Consider the following 22,883-nt stretch of genomic DNA (forward strand, 5'->3'; position numbering starts at 1 on the left):
AATATGTTCCGTACCAGCTCGGCGCACCTGAGATCATCTTGGTAGCCGTGTAGCTCAGATGAGTGAGAGCGTGTGTGTGTGTACCACCGTGATTGGATGCCGGTCCTTCTCAGGTCACAGTAAACCTTCTGCTGCCTAACTTTCCTAATTTTGGGGATCCCTTTGAAAAAGCAAAGGAAAAAAAAACTGGCTCTCATCAGCGTGATCGACCCAACCCAGTGTGCCCCAGTGGCCTAATGGATAAGGCACTGGCCTCCTAAGCCAGGGATTGTGGGTTTGAGTCCCATCTGGGGTGCTCCTGTCCCATTTTGAGCGTACAAATGTCCTTGTGATTTGCAAAGCTGCAATCCCACCTTACTCAGTGAGCGTCTCTGCTTTTCTCTCACATACAGTTGGGAGAAAAACTTTTGTAAACAGCCCTTCGGAATGATGTGGATTTCTGCATGAATGGCTCCTAACATGTGATCTTATCTTAATCTAAGTCATAATAATTAATAAAGAGAGTCTGATTTAACAAACAACACACGCCCAACATTTGACATTGCTGTTTCTTTATTGACCAAATGGTTTAAACAATCAAGGTCATTGATGGAAAAAGTATGTGAACCCTTATATTAAGGAGCTAGTGGAACCTCCTTTATGACAAAAACCTCAACCCCCACTTTCTGTAGCGGTTGGTCAGACCTGAGCAGCGGTTAGGAGGTATTTTGGCCTATTCCTCTATGCAAAACTATTTCAGTTCATGTATATTTTTGGGATGTCTTGCGCTGAACGGCCTGCTTCAGATCACGCCACAGCACTTCAATGGGATTGGGGTCAGGACTCTTACTTGGCCATCCCAAAATACGGAATTTCTTCTGTTTCAGCCACTCTGTTGTTGATGTACTCCTTTGTTTTTGTCATGCTGCATGACCCAGCGTCTTTCGAGTTTTAGATCACAGGCAGACACCCTGACATTCTGCTGTAGAATTTCCTGATACATCTTGGAATTCATCGGTCCCTCGATGATTGCAAGCCGTACAGCCTCCGCCATGCTTCCCACGTGGGATGAGGTTTTGGAGTTGGTATGCAGTGTTTTGTTATCTCCAAACATAACGCTGTGCACATTTACCAACAAGTTCAACTTTTGTCACGTCTGTCCACAGAACATTGTTCCAGGAGTTGCTGTGGAACATCCATGTGGTCTTTAGCAAACTTGAGAGGGGCAGTGGTGTTTTTTTTTTGGGGGGAGAGCAGTGGTTTCCTCCATGGTGACCTCGCATGATCACCACTCCTGTTCAGATTTTTTCTTATGGTGGACTCATGAACACAGACGTAAGACAAAGTCAACCACCTGTTCGCTAGATCCCATCCCCACTCAGCTAGTCAAAGATTCCCTCGAAGGACTGGCAGGACCTATAATTAGTATGATGAATGCATCGCTTGCGTCAGGCGTTGTACCTGATCAATTTAAGGTAGCGGTTGTTAGACCGCTCCTTAAGAAGTCAAATTTGGATCCACAAGTTCTTAACAACTACAGGCCTGTCTCAAAGGTCCCATTTCAATCTAAAAGTCTTGGGAGAATAGTTGTTGCCCAACGTCAATCGTATCTGGATTCAAATAATATACTTGAGAAATTTCAGTCTGGTTTCTGAAACTGCATTAACAAGAGTCGTAAATGATATTCTCTTAGCTACTGATGCGGGGAATGCAACAGTGCTTGTGCTTCTAGATCTTAGAGCTGCCTTTGACACGGTTGACCTCTCTGTTTTGTTACACAGGCTTGAGTTTGAGGTTGGCTTATCTGGAACCGTCCTTCAGTGGTTTACTTCACATTTAACTCATCGTTTTCATTATGTTCAAATATCTAATAATTGTACTGCTTCATCAATGTCACCAGTTCAATTTGGGGTACCAGAAGATCAGTGCTGGGACCAATATTGCTCTCTCTCTCTACATGCTGCTGCTAGGTAGGATAATATGAAAAAATAATATGAACTTTCATTCATATGCTGATGACACTCAAATAAACATTTTGTTTACACCAAACGACAACTCTTCTATTATCAGTTTAGTTAAATGCATTAAGGAAGGAAATACTTGGATGTGTGAAAACTTTTCGTTACTCAACTCTGAGAAAAATGAGGATCTGTTGATCGGAGGCAAGAATACTGATAAGACTACTATAACTTCAGCACTTAACTCAGAGGATTTAAACATTTGCCTCAAAGAGACAGCACGTAACCTAGGCGGCATATTAGACACAAGGCTCTTAACAACTTGCATTGTTAAGTGCCTTGGGACAACCTTGTTGTGAAAGGTGCTATATAGAAATACATTGATTTGAATTGAATTGACAATGTAAAATGTTGTGTGTGTTGTTTGTTAAACAAGACTGTCTTTATTTATCAAAAAATAAAAGGAATTTGCTAGGAATGCAAACGTTAGGTTGCGCTTCTTCATGCTGCATCGTCGGCATGAGTGGAGCTTTTTAAACGTCTGTACTTACTGTGCCCCATAAGAAATCGTTTGTCCCCGTTCAAAAGAGATTGTGCGATGTCCTGCAGTGTTCGCAAAGCAAACCTTTGACAGTTTGAAAAGAGGAATTTATTCTGCTTCCTGTGCGTGCAGTAGTTACAAAGTTGAACGTCTTTACACGATTTGCTGCAGTTTTCAGTGGGCGGGCTTTGTCAGATGGCTTGGAAAAACGCACTGTGTTTCGGCTCGGGAAACATCATGAGAAGTGTCCTGCATGTTTTCTGTGTATAGCTGTCTTTTAATGCATACAGAATTCATTCGAAATCATTGATTTCTCCAATTAACAAGGGTCCCTTAAAAGATTAGTCAAAGTAACGTCTAATCGGATTAGTTTCCTTAGAGCTGGTTCAGAGTTTGCTCAAGAGTTTACCTTTCACAGATGCGCAAAGAAGAATGTTGGGGGTGCATGCTTCAAGGTGCCTTACAGCTGTAGGGAGTGATTCAAGACGATTCGTGGCGTGTGCTCGTTCCCATATACCGTACGCCCCGGGGTGCAGTGCTAGGATGACGTACAACACCGCTTGGGCACGTAACGGCGTTATATGCAAGTGCGGGACGTGAGGGTTTTCGTTTGTTCATTTTGTTTTGCTCTGCTTTGCTTTGTTTCGTGGTCAAGAGGCGTAAGGTAAGTCGTAATCCAGGGAGAACACTGGTGGCAAACAGTCCGAGGTGAGAGGTGAGGTCCAAAGTCGAAAAGGCAGAAACGCCAGGTAGAGCTCTCAAGGAGTAGACTCAATACCAGTGGGAAGCAGGTAAAGATGGTAAAAATAGCACTGCGTACCGCACGGTGGAGTGTGTGCAGGTGGGTTAACTCGTGCGGCGGCGTTTGTTAATAATCACCCGCTGCTGGTGCTGTTTAGATTGCTTAAGAGTTGGTCTTAACTGCCTGGCGGTCATGACAAGCTCCTCTTTAAGCTGTGGTTTAGTTTTGCATTCATGTGTTTCTAGAGCAGTTATTTATGGGGGTGGGTGGGTCTTTCACAGAGGCTCAGGACAAATCCCCCGCCTGAAAGTCTAATGTGTGCGTTCAGACAGTCACAGGTCAAGAGCCAGGCAGGAGGACAATGGACAGAAGAGCCAACGAACTAAAAATAAAAGAACAGATATGAAAAAGCCACCATCTTTTTCTTTTTGACATTTTCCGACTTTCATGCAAGCCAGGACAAAGTTGCTCGTAGCTACTTGTGGATTCAAATACTCTATCAAGTGCTTTGATGAGTTTTTGCAATTTGATTGTCGTCCTGTCAGCCTGTTTCTGGTTTTTTTTTTCAATCTAGTGATGGAAAGTAAGAGGGAAATGATGGAGCAATCAATAACCGCTCCGGAAAAATGGCAGAAAGAAATGGCCCGTCACTAAGGACATTTGTGAAGCAGAGGAGTGACATCACCACAAAGGCGACTTATTCTGCTGATCGTTTTGGTGAATAATGATTGAGCCGTGTTAAGAGAAAGGTAGCTGCGTCAGCATGCTTAGGCTGCAAAGGATAAAGCAAAGGTTTACTCCATGCTGAAAAGAGAAGAAAAGAAGCACAATGTTTCGGCTGTGGAGCCTTCTGCGCCATCTTCTTTAGCAATGGTGATGATGTTTACATTGGAAAAACTGAGACACGCATACTGGAGGGGCTTGAACCACCAACTTTTCAGCACCACAGAGTCTGACAGTCTTTTGTGCGCCCTACATTTGCAGGTTTATGGTCAAAGAAAACAATCACTTGCGCTTCTTGCAGCCGGCAATCCTTTTCCACTGACAACCAAGAAATGGATTTCATCTTTCACAAGCTGTATGGATTTCTTCAAAAACAAGTTATTCCAGAAAGGAAATGAATTCTTGCATTAAACTGAACCAAGCTGTACATGTTTGTCTGAAATGAGACATGCGGCACAACAAGACATGGAGAGAGGCACCGCTGGTATTCAGACCCAGGATCGCCTGCTTACTAGGCAGGCACTTTAAGCCACTAGGGAACAGCGCCAGCAGAGCACCGCGCTTTTACAGACACTTGGACACATCTGCGTTCGGTGTGCACTTAACCTGCTCTCTGAGCCCGTTGCCTCCGTCCCATTTAATAGCAGAACTGACGCCAAGAGAAATGATGAGAAATGGCATTTATCTGGCACTTCTCATGTCCAAGGAGCTCAATGCCCTTGACACCTCCCCAAGGCGACAGAGCTGTGCATTCTTTGGCGACAACATTTTTTCTTTTGTTTTATTTCTATACTTATTGATAGAATAAAAACGATATGTCATGTACTGTAAGGGAAATGTCTCTTTTCATGGGGAAAGCTAGCACCAGCAAATGTTGTGTTTAGAAGAAGTGATTTAACATGACACGTGACCTAATTTACCGGAGCAAAAGCTCACCCAGCAAGCCCTGCTTTACTTCTACAGGAGAGAAGTACTGTAGAGTCTGCAAGATGTTCAGCTGGGTAGCTACGTCAGCATGCCTCGGCTGCAAAGGAACAAGTAATAGGTTTATTGCATGCTGAAAAGAGAAGAACGGAAACACAGCGTTTCGGCCGTGAGGTCTTCTCACACCTGAAGAAGCCTCACACCTGTAAAAGGCTCCATGGTTTTCTTTCTTCTCTTTTCAACATGGAATACACCTATTGTCTGCAAGATATGACAATTTCACGGTGTTTTGGAAGAAAACCTTTTTTCTTTGAATTCAAAATCAATCAGAATTTCAGCACGACACACCAACACTTTTTCTGTTTTAAGGAGATGATATTTTAAACCTGATAAAAATAGTAGGAAACACAAGTTTCTTGCTGTGAAAATTTAGATGGGGAAGTGTACTACTGGTAGCAGTGTAGAGCTCTCTGTGGTGGAGTGCAAGCGCATGTTCTATGGGCCAGTGGCGTAATGGATTACGCGTCTGACTTCGGATCAGAAGATTGTAGGTTCGAGTCCTGCCTGGTTCGTGAGGCTTTTAAACCTCTCAGGTTCCTCGGTAACAGGTTGCCGTCATGTATATGAACTATAGAAAAGCATCTGCCACAACCCGTAAATTAGCACGCAAGTGCGGGCTAGTTAACACAGAACTGTATGGAGATCATCTCCAGCTCCGAGCTCAATTGCAATGATAAAACATGCAGAACAGAACTGGAGAGCAGCTGAATTTGTGCTCAGTAGGGTGGGGAGGACTCAGCATTGCTATTGTTCTAATTGGCATGAACTGCAGGGGATCTGAATCAGAACACGTCACTTAGTTCGATCATTGCGTCAATATGTAGGCCACGTTAATATAAAATTATTACTTTGTCTGTCTCGTCTTTGTATATAGCTGAATGTCCCTGACAATTTCATGTTAGTTTTTAAGAACGACATTGGTGCTAATATATACATATATAGCATATAAGGAACACGTAAAAGTTTAGTCCATGCTGAAAAGATAAGAAAACCGCCACAATGTTTCATCTTGGAATAAATCTTTACTTGTTGTTTTGCAGCCTACCCATTCTGACCTAACTCCTCCCTTGAAATTCCCTAACAGATAAGGGTACGTAACGGCTCATGCGATGCTCAGTTGCAATTTGTCCCAAAACAAACAAGAACAGCAGCTGAGGGTTTGAGTTTGAACATGCACTGTATTAAAACAGCTTTTATTTCCATTGATAAATGCTAGATATTCCTACAGAGATTCTCCAGGTAGTAAGCGATTCCTGTTTCTGTTTCTATTTCTGTTTCATATATATATACAGTATATATACAGTATTGTACTATTATTATATAATTGTTACACTGTGGCTGTATTGTGTGTGTTAAGCTGCTGTTGCACTGCAATTTCCCTCACGGTCTAGACAAGGACCGGAGGTCTGTAATAGCTTTGAGGAGCTGTGTCAGGCAATGATCGGAGAATTTTCGGCTTTTATCGATCCCATAGCTGCCGTGGCTGCTGTGCACCATATTAAGCACGAAAAAGCTGAAGCCCCTCGCGACTATTATCAGAGGCTTAGGCGCACTTATTTTGCAGGGCGGAATGAAGAGGGTTGCGAAGAGAACGTGAATTTCAAAGGTTTATTCATTGCTAATCTGCATCCCTCAGTCAGGAAAATGATTGTGATGCACACTGATGCAAAAGCGATGAAAATGGCTGACATTAGAAGGTTGGCTCAAAAAGCCTGGGGAGCTGAAGTCTCTGCTTCCTCAGAGCGAAAACCTGCTAAAACGGCCGTGTTCGCCACTAAAGCCAGCAGGGTTGACGACTCGCCTCAGCTCGAGGCAGCTGAGGTTCCTGAGCTCGCTAAGCCCCGGCGCAAAATAGGCAGGCAGGACCGCACTAAGCGTCAGAGCCGCCGTGAGCGCTACGGGGAAGGCAAGGGCTCAGGCAGAGTCTATCATAAGACTGGACGAAGGGAGTCGACTGCAGCCCGCCTGGCCAGGCTTGAACAAGCCCTGCCTGAGAGATCAGGACAGGGTAAACCTTCCGCACCGAATGCCAGAAGTGTGAATGAGCTTAGGGGGACCACGCCCCTTCTCACTGGAGGAGGCGGGGATCCGTCCCAAGCCCCTCCCTCAGTCTATCTGATTGGGTGGGAGGGTTCCTGCCTGGAAGAAGGCTGTGACTCTGAGTTGGGCGCTGACCCCGCCCCTGAAGTCAAAGAAAAGGCAGGCTTCCAACAATTCTTAGGGAATCTCAGCCAGAAAGGCAAAGCAAGGCGTATTTATATCAAGGTTTCTCTTGAAAACGTCTTAGATAGAGAAGCACTGATTGACACTGGGGCTGAAATTAGTTTGATGTCAGGCGATCTACTCAGCGAGCTCAAACGAGTAGCGAAAGGAAAAGGCATCAGACTTAAGGTAGAACCTTGTAAAATAGATATTTCCAGCTATACCCAGGATCATGCCAGGATCACACACCGAGTGTGGGTGGCACTTAGGTTCGGGCCAATGAACGTGGTGCATCCTGTTTACATCTCTAGGTTAAAAACAGAGCCACTACTCATTGGCCAAGACCTGCTTGACAGACTGCCAGAGTGGAAAATTGTGGGCTCAGGTCAAAAACCCTAAGCCTGTTGCACAGCAAAAAGGGGGATTCAGTGGTTGTGCTGTGATCACACAGTGCCCACTGAACACTATAGCTGAGTTGGAGGTTCCTCCTGGTTCCTCTGGACGAGAATAAATGTCTCTTCTTGCTTTCCAAAACTACAGGGAAGTCCTGCCCAGGCCAGCACTCCCACGGTCTCCCAACTACAGGAGCAGTGCTCCGAGCAGCTGCTTGACCCGCCAGGTAAAGCACACCCCCTTTTCATCCCTGAAGAAGAGTGGATCTCCCTGTCCGGTAATGAATGGGAGTCCTTTCTGTGCACCCTGGTACCTCAGGGGGTCCAGGACTACCACCCCATGGTGGTGGGAGGGGGTCCAGGTGGCAGAAGTGCAGGTTGATGATGTAATTCTTAGCCTCAGCTCTGAGAAGTCCATAATCAGTGAAGGTCTGTTCGAGGACCTGTCGCGAAGCTGTCAGGTGACCCTGGTGACGCAGTCACAGGTTCTGTGGTGGGCACCCCCACCTCATAGGTCCATTTGGAGCAAAGGAAGCTGTGTAGCTTCCATCTCCATCGGAAAAAGGAAGTTTGCTCACTACTTCCAGGTAGCACCTCAGCTGACCCATTCGGTCTGCATTGGTGCAGACCTATTGGTTCGACTGGGCGCCCAGCTGGACACAGTAAACAGTGTGCTGTGGAAACGGGTGGACCCAGATGCCCACTCTCTAAGCGGTGACCCCGAGAACATTCGGTCAGGTCAGACGATTCCTCAGGCCTGCCAGGTAGTAAACAAATCGGACCTGATCGTTCCTGCGTCAACAGCAGGGTTTCCGGTACGCCTTGTCCTAAAGAAGGGACAGAGAATGGACGCTGAGATGGTTTTCTTCCAACCATCAGCTCAGTTTATCAGACTGAACCTAGCAGTCTGTTGTACCCCCAGACTGGAACGGAATGGCCGAGCCACCTGCCTGTTGGTGCAGAACATAGCAAAACAAGATGTCAAAATCCCTGCTCGCACTGACATGGGACTGGAATTGACAATAGTTTCTATGATTTCGAACTGGCCATCCCAGTACTGGGGCAGCTCCCTGGTCCCTTGGCTTCATAAAAGCGCCCCTGTAATAAAGAAATTAAATCCAAAATCAAGAGGGCAGTTGCCTACTGAAATACAAGAAGTCATCAATTTTAACCTAGCAACACATTAAAGGCTGCATCTATACAAGTACGATTCTAGAAATGCTCACCAGATTACGTTTTAAGAAGGAACTGCGCTTCAGGTTCTGCCGAGATCTTAACTCGGATGGCAGGATTCAGAGTCCGGAGTGTGGACTGATTGCGCACGGAGGGTCCATATACTGTGGATCCCTCAGTGATCTTCCGCGTGTTCAAACAGCCAGCGTGTGACTCCCCTGTCCCCGTGACCTCATTGCTCTGCTCTATCCTCTGTACAGCCGAGCCCGATTCACAGTAAAGTGAAAAAAAATATGCCCTCAACGTGAGATTTACTCTGGAGCGAGGATAGATGTTACCTTTTTATCATTGAACAGGATGTATGTGATGTGGCGACTAGGTTCAATTTTGTATCCTCTTTAAAAGATTAAGGACTGGGGTGAGCGTGATTTACCACCCTTTCAGCTAAGAACCCGACGTGCGCACCGTTTAAGCTGCATAGACTCGGTCGTTTAACTCTTCTCCATTAGCAGGGTTAAGGTTAAAGAAAAAAAACATTGCTGACTTCTTTTTTTTTTGCCAGCTGCTAGCGCTGATTAGCAAGGTTTGTATTTCATGTTTTGCAAGTTGCATCCATTTTAAGAAAAACAAGTCGTGTTAAAGACAGGAAATGAATACTTGCATTTAATTAAGTCTAGCCGTAGGCAGTTATCCACTGGGATTCAGACCCAGGGCCTCCTGTTTACTAGACAGGCGCTTTAACCAACTAAGCCACAGCGCCCCGGGAGTGCTGTCCTTTTGCAGCCACTTGGACACACCACTCAGACACATCTGCATTCGGTGTGTGCTCCGCCTGCTCGCTGAGCAAGTTGCCACCTTTACATACAATAGCAACATCGACACCAAGAGAAAGGATGACAAATGGCTTTTATCTGGAACTTTTCATGTCCAAGGAGCTCAATGTGCTTTCTGTGTACAACAGGGCCACTGAACTCCACGCTGGCCACTGAACCACAGCAGTGGCTTGCTGGCTTGACATCTCCCAGGGAAAATGTTGAAATCGCATGTGGAACAGGAAACTGACCCTCGAGTACGAGGGAAAAAAAAGAAAAAGATCATCTGGAGCGCGCCAACCCAGTTGGGACAGCCCAGTTTTGTTAACGAGGTGGCCGAGTGGTTAAGGCGATGGATTGCTAATCCATTGTGCTTTGCACGCATGGGTTCAAATCCCATCCTCGTTGGTTTCCATGTCTGTTTCCCTTCTGTTTTTGATCCCTATTGCTCAATGCACAGTGAATGCATTGCATACATGTGTCTGACAATGAGAAATGGGCCCCTGAGACAGTCATTTGCCTGTTTCACAAATGATCGTATTTTACTAGAGATTCTGTTTGGGATTCAGATGTGCATTCGGACAGCAATCCCTTTCAAGAAATGATACGTTCTGGATGAGGTCAAAGGTGCATCATTTGGACACTTTGTGGGCTTGAAATACAAAGAAAATCATGTTCTATGGTACAAGATAAATACAAAACTTAAGCTTTTATTATAATTAGATTTGTTTATAAAGCATAAGCAATCATTTATAACATTAATATATGTAAAAATAACATTTTAGCATCATACGTTTAGTATATTTAGTCCCTAATGCTGAAAGAAATGATCATAGAACATGACTTCTAACCTTACCTGCGGTGTTTTTGATCCCTATTGCTCAATGCACAGTGAAAGCATTGCATACATGTGTCTGACAATGAGAAATGGGCCCCTGAGACAGTCATTTGCCTGTTTCACAAATGATCGTATTTTACTAGAGATTCTGTTTGGGATTCAGATGTGCATTCGGACAGCAATCCCTTTCAAGAAATGATACGTTCTGGATGAGGTCAAAGGTGCTGGAACACTGTATTTAGGATGTGTTTGCAGTTATTCTGTGTTTCTAGCTTCAACCCAGTGATATATATATATATGCTCACTGATTTTTTGGTACATGCCCAGGGCAATAATCATTATGAGGATTTATTTCCATATGTGCTAGAGGTAGTGTTGTGAAATTCTTCAACACAGGATCGCAGGTTTAAACCTGCACTCTTACTCCTTAAATACCAACAAATGCAGATATGTAGCAATCATATTGTAGCTGACACTCATTTGCCTGTTTCACAAATGATCATATTTTACTAGAGATTCTGTTTGGGATACGGATGTGCATTCTGACAACAATCTCTTTCAAAAAATGATTTTACCTTATCGCAGCTTTGCCCCTCTTGCCTCTTTGGAAAATATCTCCATCTTGTGGTCGTTGTTGGTAATGTCTAGACAATATCTCCATCTTGTGGTCGTTGTTGGTAATGTCTAGACAATATCTCCATCATGTGGTCGTTGTTGGTAATGTCTTCTTATGCCCTTTTTTCATTTCAATTCTTTATAAGTTGATTCTAGAATCTCTACAATAGAGCTGAAAATATCAGTTTTGTAGCAGACAATATGACATTAGTTATAGTCCAATTAAGACTTTATTACCCTGTTTGTAACATAACAAATTAAAATTGATTAAAACTAAGTTTGGAACACCAGGGAACATAAAAAATGATTTTTAGGAAAACCATGAGGTTCTCTGTGTCCGATGCCTGCAAGGGGAGAAAGCTAGAATCCTTTGCTTTTTCAAAAGTTGAAAATAAACGTCATATAACAACAGCTTTCATTCCTAGGAGTGAAAAATAACCATTTTTGAAGACATATTAGTTTCTAAAACACTACAATAAAGTTAAAAACATCCGTTTTATATTACTTTTAGTATTTTTAGTGAAATTAGTCATTTATTGCACTATTTTTAATATAATCTCTAATTAAAAGTGAATAGAATTAAGTTTGGAGCAACAAGGAACACAAAAAAAAAAGATTTTAAGGAAAAAAATGATGTCTTCTGTGCCAGGTGCCTGCAAGGGGAGAAAGCTAGAATCCTACCCAGGCTCCTGGAGCTCTGTCCTGGCTAAAGGAGGGTGAATCCATCCCCTTCAAAGCTCCATGAAAAAATGATCATTTAAAATTTGAAAAAAAAAACATCATATAACAACAGTTTTCATTCATAGGAGTGAAAAACAACCATTTTTGAAGACATATTAGTTTCTAAAACACTACAATAAAGTTGAAAACATCCGTTTTATATTACATTAATTTTTGTGAAATTAGTCATTTATTGCACTATTTTTAATAAAATCTCTAATTAAAAGTGATTAAAATTAAGTTTGGAACAACAAGGAACACAAAAAAAAAGATTTTAAGGAAAAAAATATTGTCTTCTGTGCCAGGTGCCTGCAAGGGGAGAAAGCTAGAATCCTACCCAGGCTCCTGGAGCTCTGTCCTGGCTAAAGGAGGGTGAATCCATCACATTCAAAGCTCCATGAAAAAATGATATTTTTAAATTTGAAAAAAAAAAAACATTATAGAACAACATCTCTTGGTCCACAGAGTGCAAAAATCCAACTTTGAAGAAAATCCATTGACTGATCCCCGAATCCTGAAGTTTCTTCGCATGATATCGGGCTTGCAACCACTTTCTGGAAAATGATGAAAAATGCCAAAAATGAAAAAAAAGTTATCAATTCTAGAGCCTAAGAGGAAAATAAGACAAATGTATATCTCCAAATAATTTTATGTGCTTCAGAAGAGCCCAGGAAAGTTTTTTGCATACATGAAACCACGCCCGTTTGCACGTAAGCAGACATGGTTGCACACACGACTGCATGAAAGCACGTGTGCATGCAAAATCATCCTGTTAAGCATTTGAAAAGCCGCACCACGGCGCACTTGAAATAGCTCTTACATTAGTGGTAGACGCAGGAATCGCCTTTTTATTTACGCTCTTACCAACGCGATGGAAAGCAAAACAAAGCAAAGCAGAGCAAAACAAAACGAACAAACGCAAAACCCTCACGTCCCGCACTTGCATATAACGCCGTTACGTGCCCAAGCGGTATTGTACGTCATCCTAGCACTGCACCCCGGGGCGTACGGTATATGGGAATGAGCACACGCCACGAATCGTCTGAAATCACTCCCTACAGCTGTAAGGCGCCTTGAAGCGTGCACCCCCAACATTCTTCTTTGCGCATCTGTGAAAGGTAAACTCTTGAGCAAACTCTGAACCAGCTCTAAGGAAACTAATCCGATTAGACGTTACTTTGACTCATCCTTTAACAGTTTTCAGTCTCTGTCTTTAAACACCTTGCTCAGTCACATTCAAGCCACAAGTACTCTTCTCGGATGTTGCACAAACAAATCCTAATGTCTTGAAAGCATTGCAGCATGTTTGTGTCCCACTTCCCGTGGCTGCAGGACGACTGACACGAACGGACAAACACAATCTGTGGCGTTTAGCGTGACATAGTCTTGCAGGCATCGTGCTGTCTTACTGCAATACTATACCACTTGAGGAAACAGTCCATCTGGCCATGAAACTCATTTGAACGTCTAGCTACAGCAACTAACAATAACATGATTTATTCAGGATGTGTGGAATCAGCACGTCCCGGAGACAGCTTCTGAAATCGTGAGCATTCTCTGGTGGTGTCCTGGAGGGCTCCCCCGGGCATGTGTTGGTGGTATAGTGGTGAGCATAGCTACCTTCCAAGCAGTTGACCCGGGTTCGATTCCCGGCCAACGCAGTGGCAAGTGTTTTCAAATGCTGTCACAAGCCTTGGATTGTGACTAGCAAAGCGAAGCCTTTTGAAAGAGCTAAAGCACTGCAAAACGGAATTGAAGGAGAATCTTACAGGGGATTCTGAGCGGTGTCTAAATAAATAAATTCACAGCGTCCGCGGATGGCATTTTGCAGCTGGAAGTAGATGTCGACGCTTTTTGCACACAGCACCAAAAAAGCGTCTTTTTTGAAGGTACAGGTATTGAGCATTGGTGGTTCATTGTTAGAACTCTCGCCTGCCACGCAGGAGGCTTGGTTTCGATTCCTGGCCAATGCAGTGGCTTTTGCAGCGAACGGCTCCATCACTTGCATCCCAACTTTTGCAACTCGCAACTGAAAACCCACTGAAGCTAAGCAGGTGTGAGCCAGGTCAGTACCTGGATGAGGGTGAGCTACAGGGAAAAACAAAGCTTCCAGCTGGAAGTGGTGTTAATGGGGCCAGCGGGGAGGCGCTCACCCTGAGGTCTGTGTGGGTCCCAATCTCCCAATATAGTGACGGAGAAGCTGTGTTGTAAAAGGGCGCTGTCTTTTGGATGAGATGTAAAACCGAGGTCATAGTGCTCTGTGGTCATTAAAAATGACCACCAAAACCTTTGACAAAAGTTCTTGGTAATTGATGGTCTTCAATAATGTTTCTCCTTTAGGTACATTTAAAATCAGCTGAATAATGCTGTGAAACCATGAAACTGCATGAGAAAGCCCGTACACTGAATTACACGGCTTTCTATTCAAAGGAGGACAAAAGAAATTCCCTGAGTTCGATTTTTTGCAGCACAGAGAGGGGCACTGTCACGAGGCTGGTTAGCTCAGTTGGTTAGAGCGTGGTGCTAATAACGCCAAGGTCGCGGGTTCGAGCCCCGTATGGGCCATGTCCTTTTCTCCTCTCTTACCAAAGCTGTTAGGTTCCTTTCCGTGGTGAGATGGGTTGTCCTGCAACGCTGCCACACAGTGCCGACAGACAAGAGTGTTGCGGGAGAAGAGAAAAGTGTTTGAAGATTTAAGAGTGTCTTAGGTGGAGCCAAAATCAAGTGTCACAAATGCAAGTGGGAAGATTTCCAATGTTTAATATGGTCAAAATAAGCGGAAGTTACCAGCTGGTCCGGCACAGTCTGCCATGTTTTTGTCATATACTGTAAAGTGGTGTCGAACTGGAGCCTCACCATTTGCATATGTGAGGCTCCAGTTATACATCGATTGTCACATTAAATGACAAAAATGAAGAGAGGTAAAGCAGCTGGAGAGGTTTTCTTACAACTTTTGAGCTGACACAGTTTTGGAAAATGTTTCCTTCACGCTGCACTGTACAATATAGGCAGCCAAGAGTCTCCAAAACAAAACAGAATTGACAGATAGGAGAAAATTCCCACTCGTCCTGAAGTTCCCAAAATCCAGCACTGAGTGTAAACAAAGTGTCTAAGTAGCGTGGGAATGTTAAACCTAACCCTAGCTGGAGTTTGAGCAATCCAGCACTGAGAGTAAAAAGATGAGTCAAAGTAACGTCTAATCAGATTAGTTTCCTTAGAGCTGGTTCAGAGTTTGCTCAAGAGTTTACCTTTCACAGATGCGCAAAGAAGAATGTTGGGGGTGCACGCTTCAAGGCGCCTTACAGCTGTAGGGAGTGATTCGAGACGATTCGTGGCGTGTGCTCGTTCCCATATACCGTACGCCCCGGGGTGCAGTGCTAGGATGACTACAATACCGCTTGGGCACGTAACGGCGTTATATGCAAGTGCGGGACGTGAGGGTTTTCGTTTGTTCGTTTTGTTTTGCTCTGCTTTGCTTTGTTTTGCTTTCCATCGCGTTGGTAAGAGCGTAAACCATGTCTGCTTATGTGCAAACGGGCGTGGTTTCATGTATGCAAAAAACTTTCCTGGGCTCTTCTGAAGCACATAAAATTATTTGGAGATATACATTTGTCTTGTTTTCCTCTTAGGCTCTAGAATTGATAACTTTTTTTTAGGATTCTAGCTTTCTCCCCTTGCAGGCATCGGGCACAGAGGACCTCATGGTTTTCCTAAAAATCTTTTTTTTTTTTGTGTTCCTTGTTGTTCCAAACTTAATTTTAATCACTTTTAATTAGATATTTTATTAAAAATAGTGCAAAAAATGACTAATTTCACTAAAAATAATGTAATATAAAACTGATGTTTTTAACTTTATTGTAGTGTTTTAGAAACTACTATGTCTTCACAAATGGTTATTTTTCACTCCTAGGAATGAAAGCTGTTGTTATATGATGTTTATTTTCAAATTTTGAAAAAATCAAAGGATTCTAGCTTTCTCCCCTTGCAGGCATTGGACACAGAGAACCTCATGGTTTTCCTAAAAATCATTTGTTATGTTCCCTGGTGTTCCAAACTTAGTTTTAATCAATTTTAATTTGTTATTATGTTAAAAACAGGGTAATAAGTTTCTAATTGGACTATAAATAATGTCATATTGTCTGCTATAAAACTGATGTTTTCATCTCCATTGTAGAGATTCTAGAATCAACTAATAGAGAATTAAAATAAAAAAGGGCATAAGAAGACATTACCAACAACGACCACAAGATGGAGATGTTGTCTAGACATTACCAATAACGACCACAAGATGGAGATATTGTCCAAAGAGGCAAGAAGGGCAAAGCCGCGATAAGGAGATTGCTGTCAGAATGCACATCCGGATCCCAAACAGAATCTCTAGTAAAATATGATCATTTGTGAAACAGGCAAATGAGTGTCAGCTACAATATGATTGCTACATATCTGCATTTGTTGGTTTTTAAGGAGTAAGAGTGCAGGCGGTTTAAACCTGCGATCCAGTGTGTTGAAGTATTTCACAACACTACCCCTAGCACATCAGGAAATAAATCCTCATAATGATTATTGCCCTGGGCATGTACCAAAAAATCAGTGAGCATATACATATATCGCTGTGTTGAAGCTAGAGACACAGAATAAGTGCAAACACATCCTAAATACAGTGTTCCTGCACCTTGACCTCATCCAGAATGTATCGTTTTTTGAAAGCGATTGCTGTCAGAATGCACAACTGAATCCCAAACAGAATCTCTAGTCAAATATGATCATTTGTGAAACAGGCAAATGAGTCTCTCAGGTGCCCATTGCACATTTTCAGACACATTTATGCAATACTTTCACCATGCGTTGAGCAATAGGGATTAAAGATACCAGAGGTAAGGTTTAAAAGTGATTCTGAGGTGCAACACATCAGCGAAACAGCTAGGCATCTGAAATGCGGGGTTTGAGAGCCCTTCAGGGAACACCGTACCCTAAAGGTACCAGAAGTCCACTAGTATAAGCATTAAGTCACTGTCAGCCCTGTTGCAATGTGATTGCTACATATCTTCATTTCTTTGGTTTTTAAGGAGTAAGAGTGCAGGGGGTCTAAATCTGCGATCCAGTGTGTTGAAGTATTTCACAACACTACCTGTAGCCCATCTGGAAATAAATCCTCATTCTGATTATTGACCTGGGCATGTACCAATAAATCACTGAGTATATATATATATCACTGTGTTGAAGCTAGAGACCTGTATGTAATAATATGATGCTAAAATGTTATTTTCACATGTAAGAAAACCGGCTCAGGGACGCCAAATATGTAATGTTGCCATAGCAAAATTAAATGTAGTGGCTCTCTGAAGGCACCAGTTCTGTAGGGTTTGGGCATTTACTGAGACAATTATTAATTGTAGCAGTAAATCACAAAGTTGATTCTTTTGATGGCTTTAGAATCCAACCATGTGACATAACTCAAACAACGCGCACACACAGGTACTAATACACGAGGATACATTTATTAATACATAAAATATGCATGTAAACCTAACAGATCTTATCGAGAGGGTTATCAGAATACAAAAGATATATATTCAGTCAGTTACGAAGTGTTACACATATCAAGAGGACATACGTTCAGTATATCATTCATTAAGACCGTTTCGTTAATGAACTTGGTTATAACTTCTACATTAGATACTCAAACAAGTACATAACTCTTAGGAATTAAATTGATATCAACTGGTTGGGATAACAATTGAATTCTCGAGCTCCAATGCATTGAAGTTGAATACTCATCCAATCTTTGGGGATTCAGATCTTCCTGCGGGCACAAAGAAACAGTTGCAGGCTGTTGCTGTCCAATCCGCGCTCTCTGGCTCCGTGCCAGGCTGTGCTGTGCGGCTTGCGACGCTGCGCTGCTGATGCTCACTGTGGGCTTTAACTAGCAAAGTTTGTGCACAGGAGAAAAGATGACTGTGGGTCCCAGCAAGTCAGGAAGAGGACCGGTTCGTTTCTGATGAAGAGCTAGTTCTGAATAGTGATTCAGCTGTCCACAGTTCCGACCTGTTCACGAGGCCTGCTGCTGGTGCTAACCTCGGGTGGATCCTCTGGTTATTCTCTGGCAACCTCCGCTCTAGACTCTTAGAACAAAGGAAAGTTCTGGCACTCGGACACACTGGCCGTTCCGTGGTTGTCCGGGCTGAGTCTCAGGATGGTCAGGAGGCGCGCTGCGAGAATGTCCTGCCCTTGGGAGCCTTCTGCTCCTGGGCCGCCCTGCCCTGGAATTCTCCTTTGAATTCCCTTTAGAATTGTTCACAGAATCCTCTGAATCCTCCCTTCTGAATCTTACTGAATCTCACAGGCTCTCTGTGTTGCCTGTTTTTACCTGGAGGAACTTCAGCTCATTGATTGGCTGAAAGTTCCATGGGCATCAGAGTCCCACGTGGGTTACTCGGCCCTACCAGTCCCTGATTGATTGATCAAGGTGAGATATGAGTCACTTAGTCCTGACACTTAGTAATGCAGTCCAGATGTCCAACTGGCACTCCCTAGACAGAAAGGCGCCAATGGATGACCATTGATCATGATAGCCAGGCTTAGCTAAGTGCATCCCCCTTTGGGAGCTGTCCTAGGACCTTAAATCACCCTGCATGAATAGTCTCTCTGTGGCTGCACCACAGAGATGAACAGAGAAATGGGGCCTCATTTGGGAAGGCTCAGAACACTTAATTCTGCCTTATTAATAAGCCTCGCCGCTACACACATATATTAATATAATAAATGATTGCTTATGCTTTATAAACAAATCTAATTAAAATAAAAGCTTAAGTTTTGTATTTATCTTGTACCATAGAACATGATTTTCTTTGTATTTCAATCCCACAAAGTGTCCAAATGACGCACTACATGATATAAGGAAGATTATCACATGCATATCGGTATTATCTTTCTTACGAAAATGCATTCCTTTCATTACCTTTTACTTTTTAAAATGAACTCAAATTGTGTATAATGTAATAATTTAAGTAGAATAGATTCTAATAATATAATGATCCAGTGTGTTGCACTACTTCACTGCTTCACTGCTCTATGCCGTCTGGAAATAAATCCTCAGACTGCTTACTGCCCTGGGCATGTACCAATGAATTACAGGAGCACATCTATTTCTCACTGCGTTGAAGCAGGAGACACACAGTCTCTGCAAACACATCCTAAATACAGTGTTCCAGCACCTTTGACCTCATCCAGAACATATCATTTCTTGAAAGGGATTGCTGTCCGAATGCACATCTGAATCCCAAACAGAATCTCTAGTAAAATACGATCATTTGTGAAACAGGCAAATGACTGTCTCAGGGGCCCATTCCTCATTGTCAGACATATGTATGCAATGCTTTCACCATGCATTGAGCAATAGGGATTAAAAACACAGCAGGTAAGGTTAGATGTCATGTTCTATGATCATTTCTTTCAGCATTAGGGACTAAATATACTAAACGTATGATACTAAAATGTTATTTTCACATATATTAATGTAATAAATGATTGTTTATGCTTTATAAATAAATCTAATTAAAATAAAAGCTTAAGTTTTGTATTTATCTTGTCCCATAGAACATGATTTTCTTTGTATTTCAAGCCCACAAAGTGTCCTTTGATCTCTATTCTGTGGTAATCCACGATGACCCCGTTCTTCAGGTGATTCATCATGTCCTCCCTCGCCTGTTGAGAGGCCACCTGATCTCTTCTGCCGTGGCGTGCTTCATACACGCCCTCTTGAAGTGAGCAGGAAGCTGATCAAAAGTATTCAGGCACATCTTGCACACCAGGGGAATCCTCACGGGTTTCCTTTGAAAATAAATAATACCATCTGTGTATAGAAACAAGCTAAGACTGATTTCTTAAATTATCCTTAAAATTCTCTCTCATAGTTTGAGCATAATGATTTTATTGCATTTATATAAGAATTGCTCATTGCTCCTAAATAAATAATGGTCTCAGTCACAGACTTTCCAATAGAAGCCATTGTGGAGTTCAGCAACTGCAGGTCCTAGAAGTGGGGAAGGAATTTTAAAAGAGAAATTGAATTACAATACAGAAGGAATGGCTGAGGGTTCACTGAAATGTATAAATATACAAATTCCAAAGACTGAGTCCATATAGAAACAACTACTTTTCATTTTCAGTATAAGAAAAAAAAAAACTATCTTCCAAAGCATCATAAAATTGTCCCTTCTTCCAGACCCTACTTCTCTCTTGTAGTAGTACAGCAGACCTTTCCAGGTGAGCAGATCACAGAGTCCGAAATGAGCTTCCTCCATCAAGCAAAGTACCTGAACATGACTCTGTCTTCATAAAAGCGCCCCTGTAATAAAGAAATTAAATCCAAAATCAAGAGGGCAGTTGCCTACTGAAATACAAGAAGTCATCAATTTTAACCTAGCAACACATTAAAGGCTGCATATATACAAGTGCGATTCTAGAAATGCTCACCAGATTACGTTTTAAGAAGGAACTGCGCCTCAGGTTCCGCCGAGATCTTAACTCGGATGGCAGGATTCAGAGTCCGGAGTGTGGACTGATGGCGAGCGGAGGGTCCACATACTGTGGATCCCTCAGTGATCTTCCGCGTATTCAAACCGCCAGCGTGTGACTCCCCTGTCCCTGTGACCTCATTGCTCTGCTCTCTCCTCTGTGCAGCCGAGCCCGACTCACGGTAAAGTGAAAAAAAAGATGCCCTCAACGTGAGATTTACTCTGGAGCGAGGATAGATGTTACCTTTTTATCATTTAACAGGATGTATGTGATGTGGCGACTAGGTTCAATTTTGTATCCTCTTTAAAAGATTAAGGACTGGGGTGAGCGTGATTTACCACCCTTTCAGCTAAGAACCTGACTTGCGCACCGTTTAAGCTGCATAGACTCGGTCGTTTAACTCTTCTCCGTTAGCAGGGTTAAGGTTAAAGAAAAAAAAAATAGCTGACTCCTTTTTTTTGCCAGCCGCTAGCGCTGATTAGCAAGGCTTGTATTTCATGTTTTGCAAGTTGCATCCATTTTAAGAAAAACAAGTCGCGTTAAAGACAGGAAATGAATACTTGCCTTTAATTAAGTCTAGCCGTAGGCGGGGATCTCCTGTTTACTAGACAGGCGCTTTAACCAACTAAGCCACAGCGCCCCAGGAGTGTTGTCCTTTTGCAGCCACTTGGACACACCACTCAGACACATCTGCATTCGGTGTGTGCTCCGCCTGCTCGCTGAGCAAGTTGCCACCTTTACATACAATAGCAACATCGACACCAAGAGAAAGGATGACAAATGGCTTTTATCTGGAACTTTTCATGTCCAAGGAGCTCAATGTGCTTTCTGTGTACAACAGGGCCACTGAACTCCACACTGGCCACTGAACCACAGCAGTGGCTTGCTGGCTTGACATCTCCCAAGGAAAATGTTGAAATCACATGTGGAACAGGAAAATGACCCTCGAGTACGTGGGGAAAAAAAAAAAAAGATCATCTGGAGCGCGCCAACCCATGTCCGGACAGCCCAGTTTCGTCGACAAGGTGGCTGAGTGGTTAAGGTGATGGATTGCTAATCCATTGTGCTCTGCAGGCATGGGTTCGAATCCCATTCTCATCGCTCTCCATGTTTGACACGTGTGCCTGTTCGACATTGGCCCTCCTGTTGTTTGCTCCGGTGCTAGAGCCGTACATTTTCTAGCAGTGGCTGAACATGGTATAGTAGGCCAACGTCGGTATCGAGCAGTGACAGTAACAGTACTTACTGCGCCCCATAAGAAATCGTTTGTCCCTGTTCAAAAGAGATTGTGCGATGTCCTGCGGCGTTCGTAAAGCAAACCTTTGACAGTTTGAAAAGAGGAATTTATTCTGCTTCCTGTGCGTGCAGTAGTTACAAAGTTGAACGTCTTTACACGATCTGCTGCAGTTTTCAGTGGGCGGGCTTTGTCAGATGGCTTGAAAAAACGCACTGTGTTTCGGCTCGGGAAACATCATGAGCAGTGTCCTGCATGTTTTCTGTGTATAGCTGTCTTTTAACACATACAGAATTCATTCGAAATCATTGATTTCTCCAATTAACAAGGGTCCCTTTTTGAACCTGCGAGAAGCATTCTTTCAATGTAACAGATTTACTCCGGGGAAAGCCAGCATGACATTGAGAGTAGCTCAAGCTTTCAGCACCCGTATCGGACTGCGTGTATGCAGACACCGCTCAGAATCCCCTGTAAGATTCTCCCTCAATTCCGTTTTTCAGTGCTTTAGCTCTTTCAAAAGGCTTCGCTTTGCTAGTCACAATCCAAGGCTCATGACAGCATTTGAAAACATTCGCCACTGCGTTGGCCGGGAATCGAACCCAGGTCAACTGCTTGGAAGGCAGCTATGCTCACCACTATACCACCAACGCACACCCACAGGAAGCCTGCAGGACACCACCAGAGAATGCTTTTTTTAATTTTTTTTTTATTAAACAGAATTTACAAATACAAATACAACAAGAGGATCAGAGTCATGTACAAGAGAAAAGAAACGCAGCAGAAAAAAGCATTTAACTACCAGAGGTAATTAAGTAATTATGTGATCAAATTGTATATTTTACACGTATCATATTTTCCTTGCTTTAATATTTCTCAATTATTTATAAACTTTAGTTTCAACATGCATGCGTTTCCTGTAAAAAATAAAACTCAGCACACAGTTTTTCTTTTAACAACATTTCGAGTACCTCTGGCATTCATGAAAAAGACATACACAAAAGCAAATAACTAACTCTAAGACTGTCTAAACTATTGAGTTTTTCAAAGAACCAGAACTATAACAGTCCTTAACACTTAACTACACCATTCCAAACTAACACTAAAGAAACACTAGTATATACTGGTATAACAAATATAACCAAACATAATCATTAACTGAGCAGTCACTGGGAGCAAATCTCCTTCCCGTCCACAAAGGCCCTCGCTCCCACAAAGTAGGCTCTCCTCCCCTCTCTTCTGGCAGCTTCAACCTGGGGCCACAGCTGGTTCCTGGTACTCCTGTCCGCGGCAGACAGGTCCTCTGCAAACCTCAGTTTGTTCCCATTCAAATACTCATTCCCCCTCGCCGCTCGCCACAGCATGTCCCTCGCCGTCCTCTTGGTGAACTGTATTATAATCGATCTGGGGCGCACTTGCCCAGACATGTTCGCTCTCCCGAGCCTGTGAAAAAAGT

The 22,883-nt window shown here is 43.0% G+C and overlaps 6 non-coding genes across 6 annotated transcripts; 5 read left to right on the top strand and 1 right to left on the bottom strand.

Annotated features, from left to right (window-relative positions):
- The first annotated feature begins 222 nt into the window (after positions 1-222).
- Positions 223-295, top strand: trnar-ccu (transfer RNA arginine (anticodon CCU)). Its single transcript has one exon. It is a non-coding gene; the product is annotated as a tRNA-Arg (tRNA).
- Positions 296-5,366: 5,071 nt separating this feature from the next.
- Positions 5,367-5,439, top strand: trnar-ucg (transfer RNA arginine (anticodon UCG)). Its single transcript has one exon. It is a non-coding gene; the product is annotated as a tRNA-Arg (tRNA).
- Positions 5,440-9,832: 4,393 nt separating this feature from the next.
- Positions 9,833-9,914, top strand: trnas-gcu (transfer RNA serine (anticodon GCU)). The gene has a single exon. It is a non-coding gene; the product is annotated as a tRNA-Ser (tRNA).
- A 3,354-nt stretch (positions 9,915-13,268) lies between these two features.
- Positions 13,269-13,340, top strand: trnag-ucc (transfer RNA glycine (anticodon UCC)). Its single transcript has one exon. It is a non-coding gene; the product is annotated as a tRNA-Gly (tRNA).
- Positions 13,341-14,170: 830 nt separating this feature from the next.
- trnai-aau (transfer RNA isoleucine (anticodon AAU)) lies at positions 14,171-14,244 on the top strand. Its single transcript has one exon. It is a non-coding gene; the product is annotated as a tRNA-Ile (tRNA).
- Positions 14,245-22,008: 7,764 nt separating this feature from the next.
- trnag-ucc (transfer RNA glycine (anticodon UCC)) lies at positions 22,009-22,080 on the bottom strand. Its single transcript has one exon. It is a non-coding gene; the product is annotated as a tRNA-Gly (tRNA).
- Between the last annotated feature and the right edge of the window lie 803 nt (positions 22,081-22,883).

This window comes from Lepisosteus oculatus, unplaced genomic scaffold (genome assembly GCF_040954835.1).
Source record: "Lepisosteus oculatus isolate fLepOcu1 unplaced genomic scaffold, fLepOcu1.hap2 HAP2_SCAFFOLD_62, whole genome shotgun sequence".
In the NCBI taxonomy this organism is placed as follows: domain Eukaryota; kingdom Metazoa; phylum Chordata; class Actinopteri; order Semionotiformes; family Lepisosteidae; genus Lepisosteus; species Lepisosteus oculatus.